Source organism: Octopus sinensis, linkage group LG2 (genome assembly GCF_006345805.1).
Source record: "Octopus sinensis linkage group LG2, ASM634580v1, whole genome shotgun sequence".
NCBI classification, from domain to species: domain Eukaryota; kingdom Metazoa; phylum Mollusca; class Cephalopoda; order Octopoda; family Octopodidae; genus Octopus; species Octopus sinensis.
In genome coordinates, this window is record NC_042998.1 from 13,464,636 (window position 1) to 13,480,082 (window position 15,447).

Genomic DNA, 15,447 nt, shown 5'->3' on the forward strand with positions numbered 1-15,447 from the left:
AGATTGGTAAACATTTACTCACACACATATACACACACAGACATACAGACAGACACATACACATACAGACACACACATATATAAACAATAAATTAAATAGAGAGATTCAATTGACAATCTAATAATTTATTTATAATATAACATTATATACTATGAATATAATATGATATAATATAACATAAAAACTTATTCAAAAGCCAAAAACGACAACAATTAGTTTCGACTTATATACATTATTTGATTTATAAACAATTCATATCCATTTATATAAGTGGCTTCAGAGTTTTGGCTTAAAAGACAGACGAAATTCCGTGTGAAAGGACAGTATATATACATATATATATATATATATATATATATATATATATTATATATATATATATATATACATATATACCCATAAACATGTAAAGATATTTGTATATAACAAAGCCTACATGGCCATACACGCACAAATGCAAACGCATAAATAGATGCAACATATATATATATATATATTATATATATATATATATACAGAAATATATGCAGATACATACACAAGGATATATACGCGTACATACACTCTCTCAAAAGCAAACATAGATTAAACATCGAGTAAATAATACTATAAATGACTCTAAATATATAAATGATACTGATTTCCCATTTTCTAACTGCTGTCTCCACTACAAACGAATATGATTTTGCAAATTTCTCTCATAATCGCATTTATAGGAGAAAATATATCCAATGTGTAATACTTAATATACTGACACTAGCTTTTCATCTGTCAATAATTTATTTACTAACATAAGGCAAGATTCTCAGCTCGCTCAAAATAACAATACATTATCATCGAATACTAATAGGGGTAGTAAGACACGGAATGTTACCTAATATAATTTTCTATTTTGAAGAGGGCCAGACGCGTGCTATAAATATTTTCTTTCAAATTCTAAATGATACTTTTTTCACAATATTTACAAAGTTTATAACTGTTCAACCGTTAAAATGTCTTATTCAACTATCCAATTTGGGATCTGTTATAGGGATATCACAATTTATTAAACAAATAGAACATTAATTCTTATCAACAAAATTTCTATTATTAAAATTTCTCACGCCGCCTACTGATTTTGTTATAACATTCTTTGGAATTGTAGCCATAGAATTACTAGGAAATGTCATGGAGAATTTTGTGTCAGCTGCTGATTGTGGCGCAACATCTGCAGTGGCCGAAATAGGACCACACAGTAATGGCACTATTGCATGCAATGAATACATTTCAAGATGCTCTGCCCTGGCAGTACTGTATTTTCCTTTATTCGAGGACGATTTTCTACTGCGACTAATTTCTGTTTCTCTTCCCTTTGCGTAATACTCGTCTCCAGCTTGGGGGTCATCTTTCGCAACATCCTTCTATCTCAGAATTTGCAGACCTATTGATTTCATATCTCTCTTGTAGACGTCCTTAAAACGATGATGTTTTCAAAACCAACGTGGTCATCATTGCCTTTCATTTTGTCAAGGTAAATAAAATAAGAACCAGGTGAAGAAATCGAGAGTCCCCTTACCGAAAATTCCAGGCGTTGTACCAATATTAGAAAGGATATTAACAGAAACTATTGAAAGCGTCCTCTATAAATATTAAATAGGGAAGTATCAGTAAGGTAATTACAACAATTTGAAATCTATGTAGCAATTAGTAAATTATTTTATTACGTTCTCAGACGTTTATTATGAGGTTTACCAGATGCCCTCGCGTGCACACACACATACACACACACAAATACATCTGGCGGAGATACCAAATCTTTGGTAATATAAATCAGCCTAGCTGGAGGATATGGTTTTAATGTACGTGTAATGATGCATGACTTAGAGTCTCTAACATTTACCACGCAAAAAGCAATTAGTATTTTATAATAATAGTGTCCAATACTTAATACTTTATCATCCATTTTGTTACATTTACTCACTCCTAGACAACATCTAAGATTATTAATCTATTTTATAACTGTTGTTCCATGACACATGATTATACGTCGAGGCTTTACTATATCTAGTTCCATATGAACATCACACAGCTGGTATGTTATTTCTAGGCAGATCAGCTTTCATTTTAACGAAATTATGTTTCTCACTCTAAAAGATTATATACAAATAATGTAATGTAAAACACAACATCCAAATGATAAACAATATACTCGGTCATTGTATATTAAAGAAATTTACATATAAAAGAGTAAGTTATATGCGTACCTGTACATGGCTAGAGTATATTGGATTTTATTCAGATAAACTGGCGTTCATTTTGGTGCCTGTATTTAAATTATTTAGAAGTCTCTAGAGAACAATAAGAAATTAGAATGTATGAAATCATTTAATGGTGAATATAAATTTCCCACTTAACACCAATGAAATTGCCTTTAATTCAGCATTTATGTACTTGTTTAGACGAAATCTTATCACTGAATGGTAATGATCATAAAAAGAAGGCTAATTACATATAAATCTGTGGCAATTAATAAAAAGCTAGACTAATCTATCACCGCATAAATTCAATGCAGTTACTGATTAGTTGAATTGTTCGACATGTACAACAGTCTAGCAATAATTGGCGTTTCTCTCAGGCAGCATATAAACTTAATAATCTTGAAGTATCTGTCGATTCTAATCCTCCAATTATAAATCACGCTTTCGTAATGAAAACAATATAAATCATACGTTAATTAGGATTTCTTTGGATTTAAAGAAAAATTAAACAATAATCTTTGAAGTTTATCAGGTTTAATAACGTTAATATTCTAGACAAGATATCATCATCATAACAACGTGGCCCACCATCAGAAATAAGGTATACATACTCATACGCCCAATCCCCCCATATATATACATATATATATATATATATATATATATATAATATATATATATATATATATATATATATATATATATGTATATATATATATATATATGTATATATATATATATGAATATATATATATATATATATATGTATATATATATATATATGTATATATATATATGTGAATATATATATATATATGTATATATATATATATGTATATATATATATATATGTATATATATATATGTATATATATATATATGTATATATATTATATGTATATATATATGTATATATATCTATATATATATGTATATATATATATACATATAAATATTACCTGCGTATGCGCTTTATATAACAATCAGTCACATGATGTATTAGCACATGTAAAAATTGGCACATACGACGCACTTAATATCTCCCATAGAGAAAGCAGTATTTCATTATTTGCACACACAACGCCCTTTAATGTCTCCCATAGAGGAAGAAGCATTTTATTATTAGTTTGAACTGAAAAAGTGATAAATCACTACGTGCTTGTGTTTTTCTCAAACATGCCAGAACGAAAATTATAAAAACAATTTACCTGAGAAGATAAGCTGAAGTAGCCGTACATCGTGAAATTTCAAATAAATCAAATTCGCCAAACACTGTGGTACGTATGAGGGAGCATACAGAAGTATGCTCTCTCATGCACTTTTATTCCAAGTAATCAGAAGCCAAATCAAACACATAAAAATACACGTATATATTCATTTTTCTATTCAGTAATTGGTAATAGATTTTTAGTACACATATACAGTGCATGTGACCCTCAATCCATATAGGAGTAAACAATGAAATTGTAAATCCTTTTAAACCTATTTCCAAATATTAACAAACATTTACACAAACAATAATTAGGTTCGAATCTTCTATTCACCAGTAATTAGACGCGTACACGAATCTCACGCGTTTATGTCTGTTACACAGAAACGAGAAAGCAAATACTTAATACTGTTTTTGCACGTTGACACAAAATTGCATTTGTTTCTCTTTCCTTGCTGTAGAGAAAAACATTTCTTTGGTTTTTCAGCTAACCCAAAATTTAACGTATTCTTTAATTGACCACTTCTATTGCAGAACACGCGATGTCGGAAGATTCAAATCTGTGTCTTTGTGTTCGTCAAAGTAATGTTTTATTAGTGGCAGTACTTGAAAGGGTTGATATACAAGCACACTCTCAATTTAAATACAATCTCCAGTATGAAAGAACAGTAAAAGCTACACTGAATCACGAGGCTGATTGTCATCCTTCAGGATTTCCCACTACTCGGCATAATGCTACGACGGTTTAAGATAATCTTCCATTTGTTTTCTAATACATGTTTGCAAAATGTGATGAACAAAACACGAATATTTTTTCGCAGAAAATATATTGAATTGCAGCTGTTTCATCGTTTCTTTTAAATATGTTATAAGGTTTGTGTTCTTACAGGGAAAGTTCAAAAATGATTCCGCTCCGTAATATATAACGTTCTTCTTGATTGACAATGCCATATTTTTCTTTTATAAGACGCTAAATTTTGTTGTTAATAGCGCTTGTGATATATGCCATTATGTTTTATATTAGATAAAGGCAAATGCTTTGTGTACAAAAGAATTGATTTATTTTAAGGTTTATTGTTTATATGTGCTATAGTTATTTGTTTCATAGCAAATGGTAAATGACATGAATCTAAAATAGATATATTGAGGTTTTGAGAAATGAAAGTATTAAAAATCGTGTCCTCAAATTGAAAGACCCCTCAAAAGATGAAGAACAAATATAAAGGAAAATTAAATCCGCGTGCGCATGGCAACAGAGAGACCGATGTATTGATATTTGTGACATTGACTGGTCTAAAACGGGCGCAATAAACATTAAATATATGGAACAATAGGAGCTATGCACTGAAAATAAATGCCGTATAATAACTAAACTAGCCGATACTTCAAACAAAAGAACGGAAATAACATCAAATTGACATTATAAAAACAATTTCTACTTTGCAAACTACAAAGGCAGAATAGAAGCCGATTGATCTGCAGTGTTTAAACAAATTGAAACAACTAGAAGCTACTTCATTCACTCTTTCCAGTCTGTGGACAAAATAATGCAGTGCAATTTTACAGAATATTTTCAATGATTCAGCCATATTGTATGGGCTAATTTCGAGTAGAAATGTAAGTTTCTGAACATTTTACTTGTACCAATACTAAAGAGATTTATATAACTTCAAGTATTCAACAATTATCGGTATGGTTTGACTATTGCATCACCAACAATGTCATTATCTCATCTATGTGCCCTTAACACCTGGCATTCTGCGTTTTTACACACGAAAAATTCCTTCCATGGTTTTTCTAGTTATTTCAGTGTAACATACGAATCGTTCCTTAATTTGTCTTGAATATCATTTCATTGTTTGAAAGTTAATTCCAAGTGAAAACTACAGTAAAATTTACAAATACCTAGATTTCCCTGTCAAGAAATTGTGCCACTCACACAACGCAAATGGCTCAAGAATGCAGATTTCAGTCATAACGAATTCGATATCAAATGAATAACTACTGCCTCACATACTTGTCACTTTCAAGCCGTTCGACCAGGAAAGACAATATATGATACAATGATACATTGAGTGAAAAAATTTCCACAGCAATACAACAAGACTTCTACTGATATATTACTATAATTTTGTATCGGAGAGAACAATGTCTCATTTCAAAATCACTCCAATCGAAGCCTTTAATAATATTCCATGTTCATTTTAGTTACTTCTATTCATGACTGGGAAAAATTGAATATCTGCGCAAGCAAACAGATACGAAAAATCATGCACACGCACGCACAAACACATACACACACACACACACATAGATATTAAAGCTTCCTTTCTGTAACATAAGTATAAGCATTGAATATTAAATTGACGGAGCAAGCAGTGCTTTTTATTAAAATATATATTTATTAATATTCACAGCGGAAACGTTTACATTAACTTCGAAGTTAAGTTTTGCTTGCTATCATTAGACAGTGAAATGTCATCGAGCATGCCGAAAGATACTGCCAAACGTTTTCTTTCTATCTCTCTCGCTCCTTCTCTGTCTTGCTTTATCTGTCGCTCTCTCTCTCTCTCTCTCTCTCTCTCTCTCCGTATAACCGCAATGTGGTGTAAGATCTGTGTTAGTCAGTCCCTGCCACAGCGAAAGCCAAGCTGATTTACATTTAGGAGTTTGTGGATTTCCAGGATGCCTGCTATCCTTGATCTTACCACTCTTTCAAACACTTTCATGGTGTTGGAGGTGAGTGAAATTGGGCGATGGTTGACAGAGAGGGATCTGTTTCCCTGTTTAAAAACCAGGATGACAGACTGGGATATGAGCTGAGTCAAAAAGAATTACTCAGGGACTGCAAGTTGGTGTCTCCACTCCATCAAAAGACTAGCGGGAATCTATCAGGACCTACAACAGAATAATATCTGATCTCATTTATTGACGCTATGATGTCCGAAGCAGTGAAGGTTATGTTCGAGATTTTATCTTGGGAATCAACTTCGCTGGCTTCCCTTACGTCAATATCAGTAGGATCACTATAATAATATATATATATATATATATAATATATATATATATATATATATATATATATATATATATATATATATATATATATATATATATATATATATATATATATATATATTAATATATATATATATATATATAATATATACTTATATATATATATGTATATATGTATATATAATATATACTTATATATATATATATATGTATATTATATGTATATATAATATATAATATATACATATATATATAATATATATATATATATATATATATATATATATATATCCATATATATATACTTATAATATATATCATATATTATATGTATATATATATGTATACATACATATATATATATATATATATATATATATATATATATATATATGCACACATACCAACAAATGGTTCCGCGTTCAGTCACACTGCGTTGCACCTTGGGCAACTGTCTTCTACTATAGCCTCGGGACAACCAATGCTGGTGTGTTTACGTCCCCGTAATCTTAGCGGTTCTGCAAAAGAGACCGATACAATAAGTACTAGGCTTACAAATAATAAATCCTGGTGTGGATTTGCTTGACTAAAGGAGGCGCTCCAGCATGACCACAGTCAAATGATTAAAACAAGTAAAAGAGTAAAAGAATATTTGTATGTACATATATATATATATATATATATATATATATATATATATATATACGTATATATACGTATGTGTTTATATATATATATATATATATATATATATATATATAATACGTATGTATATATATATATACGTATATACAAACTTATGGGTAGATAAACATAGTTCTTAATCCGATTTTCACACTTTATTTTATTTTTAGAATTTTACAATATTACATATTACAAATAATTTACTGTTCGTGACAATCGCCAAGTAAATTAACATGTGTAATGAAATGATTGAATACTTTCGTAATGAATTTCCGAGAGGTTTTAGGAAGTTGGCCCATAGAATACTATTTTGACCAATCACTGATACTTTTGAGCGTCACAGTTTGATAAGCACCATAACACCGTTAACAGTGACATTTTTTTTATATTATCGAAATGACTGTTACCGATCAAACGAGCCGGTAAATTATACGAGTACCTCACAAATATACCATATATATTTTGCGTCTATATTGTGCATATATATATGCAAATTGTGACTCTGAAATATTTCTCTTATCTCAAATTTGTCTACATTTGGCATATAATATTTGTCGTAATTCCTTTCTAATGTGTTTGTACTAATCTTAGTCCTTCTGTTACTAAGGTTAGACCAATTGTTTTGCTGCTAAGACTTATTGGCATTGGAACATATGTCCAGAACTATACATTAATCTCCGGAGAGTTAGCATGTACTTTTCCTTAATGAATTGATTATACATATAGACACGCACAGAAATATGCACACGCACAGAAACACACACACACACGCACGAACACGCACACACACACACACACTTATGTCGATGAAGGAATGTATGCATGTATATATGTGTTTATCGATTTCTATTGATTCTATTGAATTCCGTATTTGTTTACGAAAGCTGTTACATGAATAAATCAATGATCAATGATACGAATTAATGATAGCACTAATGTTTCATACGATGATGATTAAATGTAATCTTGTGCGCAAATATTTTTTTGCTTGTCTATATTATTAATTTTATTTAACAAAATTAAAGTATTGAAAATAATTTTTGTTGTAATACCATTGCATTCTATTAGGTTTCTCATCTCGAAAATGGACAGCATCGACATAGAAAGGAATATTCAAAATAAAGTATAAGAGAATGAAATATGTATGTAGAACTTTTACTTCGTTAGTGTTGATTAGTGTCATATTCAAATGGCTGGGCGTTGTCACACTTATTGGGTGTTGTCAATGCTACGTAATTGATACAGAGATTTCAAGTTTGCAATAAATTCGAAATGGAAGTTGTTTACAAATGATTATTTTTGTCATTTATTTCGCATCTGATGACAACAGATCACATACATGCATATACAAATATTCAAGCATAGATATATGGGCCTAAAGTCATGCACAAAATCAGTTTAATTTGCTGTGAAATTATGTAGGGTGTGTTTCCATTTTTCTGAACCTAAATAAAATTAGTACAATACTGGTGAATCTTTTTCTGCTCTAGGTACAAGGCCCGTAATTTTTGTTGTAGTGAACAGTCGATTAGATCGGCTCCATTACGCAACTCGTACTTAACTTATCGACCCCGAAAGGATAAAAGCAAGTCGACCTCGGCTGAATTTTAACTCAGAACGTAAAGACAGGACGAAATACTGCTAAGCATTTCGCCCGGCGTGCTAACGATTCTGCCAGCGTTGAATACACACGCACATGTTGAATAAACACGCACATGAACATTATAATAAAATAATAAAAATGATAAAAATAATGTAATAAAGTAAAATGTCAGCACACGTACACACACACACATACGGACACATAGATATTTAAAAATATACGTACATATAAGTGAATATGTCCACACATATTTACATACATACACATATACCTATACGAATTCGTAATTATGTATGTATATATATACACACACTACGAAATAATATTTGTCTATTTTTACAGAAACAATAGGGCTTCAAAGGACTGGAAAAGAAGTTATTAAGTGTAAATGAGACGAAGATAGGGAAACATTGGTTATAAAAAAACATTCAATTTGAGTCAGTGTGTTTATATATAACACCATACCGCAACATTTAATCACATATATGTCACCAAGGTTCTTAAACTCATAAAAAATACATATACATAAAAACACTGAAGGTAAAATTATATATTAGAATAAAAGAAAAGAAAATACAAATAGAACTGCCTATCAAAAAGGTAAATAAACGACTAAAAATTCGTAAACTACCAAAGATCTAATAGACAAAGATAAAATATTTGTGCAAAGACTAAAAAATTATTATCAAATGATTAAAAAGTCATTTTAATCTCTTCATAAAAGTGCGTCCAAAGTTCATAAATAAACAGACTTCATTAATAAACAAACTTCCTCAGGTCAAATTCGCATACATCTTTAAAAAAAGTCTTTTTTACTGTCCTCACACAAGTACATACAAAGTTCATCAATAAACAGATTTCCACAGGTCAAATTCGCATATTTCAATAGCCATTTCTGGTGCTCAGCATCGCGGTTCAATAACACTAATGCGCATCACGGTGATGACCTCCTCATCAGGATGAACATGAAATAGGATACATGCACAGAGCAATATTTTATCATTTTTGGAAGTTTACACATTTTTAGTCGTTTATTTATCGTTTTGATAGGTAGTTCTATTTGTATTTGATTTCATTTTATTCGAATATATATTTTTGCCTTCTATATTTTTATGTATATGTATTTGTTGAGTTTAAGAGCCATGGTGATATTTATACGTGGTAACATTTTTGAAGTATGGTGTTATATATAAAGACGTTGACTCAAATTTACTGTTCGTTCTATAACCAATGTTTCTTTCGTCTCTCTCTACCCCCTCTCTGTTTCTCTCTCTCTATTTTTTCTCTCTGTTTCTCTCTCTATATATATGTTTATCTTTACAGCCATGAGATAGTGATATTATGGGTGCAAAGTTCCTATTTATACGTAATATTTAAATGATGTTTTTATCCTTTGGAAAAAAACATTATAAACGTAATGAAGAGGCATAAAATAGTTGCGCATTAGGTTTAAAAATGATAAATGTTATTCCTTAATGACATGCATGCACAAAGAAGAAACACACAAACACATATTTATGAATGCACATACGTACATAGCTATTAATATATACATGCATACATATTCATATATACACATATGTATATAAGCATTTATACATACATATATGTATATATATATATATATATTATATATATATATATATATATATATACATACACATACACACGCAACTGCATGAACACACTCACAAAAACCTATGCATATACATTTATCGTGTGTGTTTTGGGGGTATAGTCATCAAAAACAGCACAGCTGGCACCCTAACGTATGGAGGGTTCTATTATTTTGCAGACATATAACATTCAATTCTTTGATGGAATAAACAATAAGCAATGTTTCACAATCATGGCTGCAGTCTAATGATTGGAACAAGTAAAATATAAAACCTATACACACACACACACACACACACACACACATACACACACACGCACGCACACAGATATATGTATGTGTATGTGTGTGTAGGTAGCATGTTTCTGTACGGTTTCTGTCAACCAAATCCACTCGCAATGCTTTAGTCAGTCCTAGACTTCATTAGAAGAAACTTGCCAAAGGTGCCATGAAGTGGGACTGAACGTGAAAGGTTATGAAACCCGTTTCTACATCGCTACGCCTGCTTGCATAAATAGAAGCTATTCTGTATCCATTTTGATTTTAATCAATTTATTTGGAACTAGCAGTATCGCCCGGCGTTGCTCGGGTTTGTAAGGGAAATAACTATATAAGCATTTTTAGAGATGTAAAGTATAATAGCCATCTCAATATGGCTAACCACAAAGGGGGATGTTACTGTAGCTTTTTACGTTCTGAGATTTAATAATAAATTTTTAGAGAGTTACTTCCCTTATATATGCCAAATATGCTTTAAAAATGATAAAAATTGATTGTAAATTTTTCTTTTTTAATCGTAGATTCATCGTAGACGCGCGCTAATACCCAGAAGGGCTCGATATGAATCACGACTATAAGATACCCGGTTTTGGCTAAACTGCACCGCGAAATGTGGGAGAAGTTAGGAATCTAAATCGTAGGAGACAGACAGCACACAACCTCACTTTTATATATAAAGATATAACTGCGAAGCGAGGTTACAGAAATGACATTTGCTGAACCTACAACACTCAAGGATCGACCATGTGACTGCATGATTAAAATCCAAATTTGTTAACCTCTCCACCATTGTGACGTATGAGTATCCAGGCACAAACACAAGAGCGCGTACTCATATATACAGGAATACAGAAAATGGGTTAGTATGTAATCTTTTGAGCATTTGTCATTATATTTTTATATCTTTTTATATTTAGTTAAAGCATGTTGTTGAACAGAAGCAAAGTTCACAAGCAATCAATATGAAAAATAAATAATTCAAATACTTCTCATCATATGCAAAACAATTCTACTATTGCAGGTTTACATATAATGAGTACATAATAAATACAAATGTATTTAACAACAGCTATATTTTCATAGTTTATATTTCGTATTTCACTCCGCTATACACACGTATGTACATATGTATATACATACATACACACACAAGCACAAACACACAAACACACACACAGACACAAACACATATATATGTATGTATGTATATATACGTATGCATGTGTGTAATCAGGATTATTTAGCAATGCATAAATATGATTACATAAACAAAATCTAAACGCCTATACGCGTGTTCCGGTGTGAGAATTTCCATGCGCGTGTGTCTGTGTAGAAAGTTGTAAGTACACGATTATATGGGCGTTGTGAAATCTACTTAATTGATAAGGTCGGATTTTATGATGTATTGAACTATAAATTGAGCCATATTCGAATAATGTACAACTTTATTTTATTTACAAAGCAAAGTTTATGAATTTCCTAAACGTATTCATTATAAAACTGTGATATATCATAAAAAGTTAAATCAATACAGCATGTAAGTCCTTAATTACGATAGATATTGCATTCTAATACGAATGTAGGACATTGAAGTTTACAATCATAGCTTTATTGATGCCAGGAGAATTCTTGCACATTTTTATACACATGTATATATATATATGTATACACACGTCAATATGTTACAGATGAATACACACAAATATAGACATAAGTAAAGTACACACATATGCACAAGCACACACACATATTATTATACACATAAACGCACATATATCTATCTTTCAATCAATTTATCTATCTGTGATACTTTATGCTAAAGAGTTCAGGCTCGAAACGTAAAATACTTTCTCACCTTCCCAAGAGTCAATCTAATACACCTGCTTCTTGTTTATACGCTAGTCTTTCGCTTTTTTTTTTTCGAAAATTTCAATTATATTCATACATGCATAATAAATACATACATACATACATACATATATATATATAATATATATATATATAATATATATATATATATATATATATATATATATATATATAACGGGAAGCTTTATGAAAATAGACAAAAGACGAAGGCAGGTGGAAAACAAACGAACAATTGTATTAGTATGGCGCTCAGGAAATATAAATAAAACAAGTCTTTAACGTTTCGAGCCTACGCTCTTCAACAGAAAGATACACAGAGAGAAAAAAAACACAGAAAGAAGGAGAGAAAAAAAATGCGTGCAGTAGCTAACGAATCAACATGGCGATCTGATTTCGGCCAGAGGTCAAAGATCAAACATGAGACGCGAGAGGGAAATAAGGGGAGATAATAGGGTTGATAATAGGGTTGATAATAGGGTTGAAGGACCAGCTAATAGTGCGTAGGAGGGGTCTGGACGTGTGTATGTATAGGGTTGGTGTATGTATATATATATATATATATATATATATAGGGAGGGGAGAGTTAACGAAAAAAACAAAAGATGAAGGCAGGTGGTGTACAAAACAAATAGATGTATCAATATAACGCTCAGGAATAGGAAAAGCATTTCACATTTCGAGCCTACACTCTTCTACAAAAAGGAACATAGAAAAAGACAAGGAGAGAAACTAGGTGAGAAAAAACCTGTGTAGTGTCTACCGATCTATATATATTTACATATATATCTATGTATGTGTATAGAAACATTATGTGTTCGTGTGTGTGTGTGTGTACATAAATGCGCATTCTCACAAACACATGTTCCTGCATGCGTAGTAAGACGATAGTTTTATATTCCCTCATACTAAATGGGAGTTTTAAATCTTGCTTTATTTGAATACATTTCCTCAACAGCCAACTTCTTCGAACATTTCGTATGCACATTTGGTCCAAATATTCTTCATTATTTCGCTGACCATGTATTATCATCATTTAGAGGAAGGCTACTTATGTTACTGTATAACTGTATACGCATAACGTATTAAACATACACATTCATACGCTCGCATGTTTTCTTATAACCAAAGACAGAAACATAGAGCTATAAATATGTGTGTATATATATATAGAGTATTAAATAAGGGTAGAAATTGATATTAATCAATTAAAACCAGTGGCTTAGCATATTATAAAAAATCTGAAGATTAAAAATTGTTTTACATACAAAATTTAGAGGAGTGACCACTAAAAGTGGACAGCTTTTATGATAAACATAGACGTCAATCGCCATTACCATGGGTTCTCAAGAAACATCTCAGCAAAAAAACAAAATGTAAAAATAAGCAAGTCAAATGAAAATATACGAAATATAAAACGAAGGCGTGAGTTTATGTAATAATCTATATAGGGAAAACTCTAGAAGGGCCTTGTTCTGCATTGAGTGTTATATAACTGAGGACCAGTTATATAAATTTGGGACTAGTTGCAGCAATAGCCTAAGGTTTAAAAGGCCGCAACACTTCAATGCCCTACCACAAAAGTTGAGAAACCTAGATAATATGGATGTACATGTTTTCAAAATGGGAACTAGACATCCTCTTCTCCACAATGCCAGATGAACCGACTGCCCAGTATGAGATACTGCACACGGCAGCGAATTCAAACTCCCTCATTCCACAAACGAGCTAAAGGCTGCGATAAAAACAGATACAGGAGTGGTGATGTGAAATCCCCAGGTTAAGGAAATCAGCCGAAGGGTAATCATAAGTAATGTGCAAAACCACGATGGAGCTCCGCATGACAGCAGCCGTATGGCTGAAGAGAACGAAAGAACAAAAGAATTATATATGTAAGTTTATGAATATATTCTATATCTTATGATGTACTGAGGTATGGTGCAGACGTATGACAGCTATTTACATTGGAGTTACAGCACGCAGCATAGGAGAGCATATTGTTGGGCACTGGGGCGCGCTAAAAGAAGAAAAAAGGCTCGTCAGCGCCACACCAACATGATCAAGCAGAACATAGAGGCTCAATCAGTAGCATAGAGGTCAAAGGATTATCAAGGAATAGAATTAAGCCGACACTTAGTAAGATCTCAGAAGCTACACACATAGAAACAGACATACATAGCCTTAACAGAAAACACGAATGAATCAATAACATCCACCACCACAGCACACAACTTAACGAATAAAGACTGAATGGAGCAAAAAACAAGAAAAAGTAGATACAAACAGCGTGATACACATACAATAGAAATATATGCACATACCTATGAAAAAATGTCTATGTGGTAAGAAGCTTGCTCACGAACCACATGGTTCCGGGTTCAGTCCCACTACGTGGAACCTAGGGCAACTGCCTTCTACTATAGCCTCGGGCCGACCAAAGCCTTCTGAGTGGATTTGGTCGACGGAAACTGAAAAATGCCCGTTGTATATATGTATGTATATATATATATATATGTGCGTGTATATGTTTGTGTGCTTGTGTTTGTTCCGCCACCATCTTTTGACAATCGATGTTGGTGTGTATACGTCCACGTAACTTTACGGTTCAGCAAAAGAAACCGTTGGAATAAACACTAGGCTTACAAAGATTAAGTCCTGGGTTCAATTTGTTGCACTAAAGGCGGTGCTCCAGCATGGCCACAGTCAAATGACTGAAGCAAATGACTGAGTAAAGAGTACATACAAAAACTATATAAAGGGCACGGATACAAACAACGTAGGAAGCGAACTCATACACACACACAAACAAACATACAGTAATTTCACAGGCGGTGGCAACCATATCGGCAACACGACTAACAACAAGGCAGCAACAAAAACAACAGCAATAACAAGGTGTAACACGATGGCAGAAGCGTGGACGGACACAAA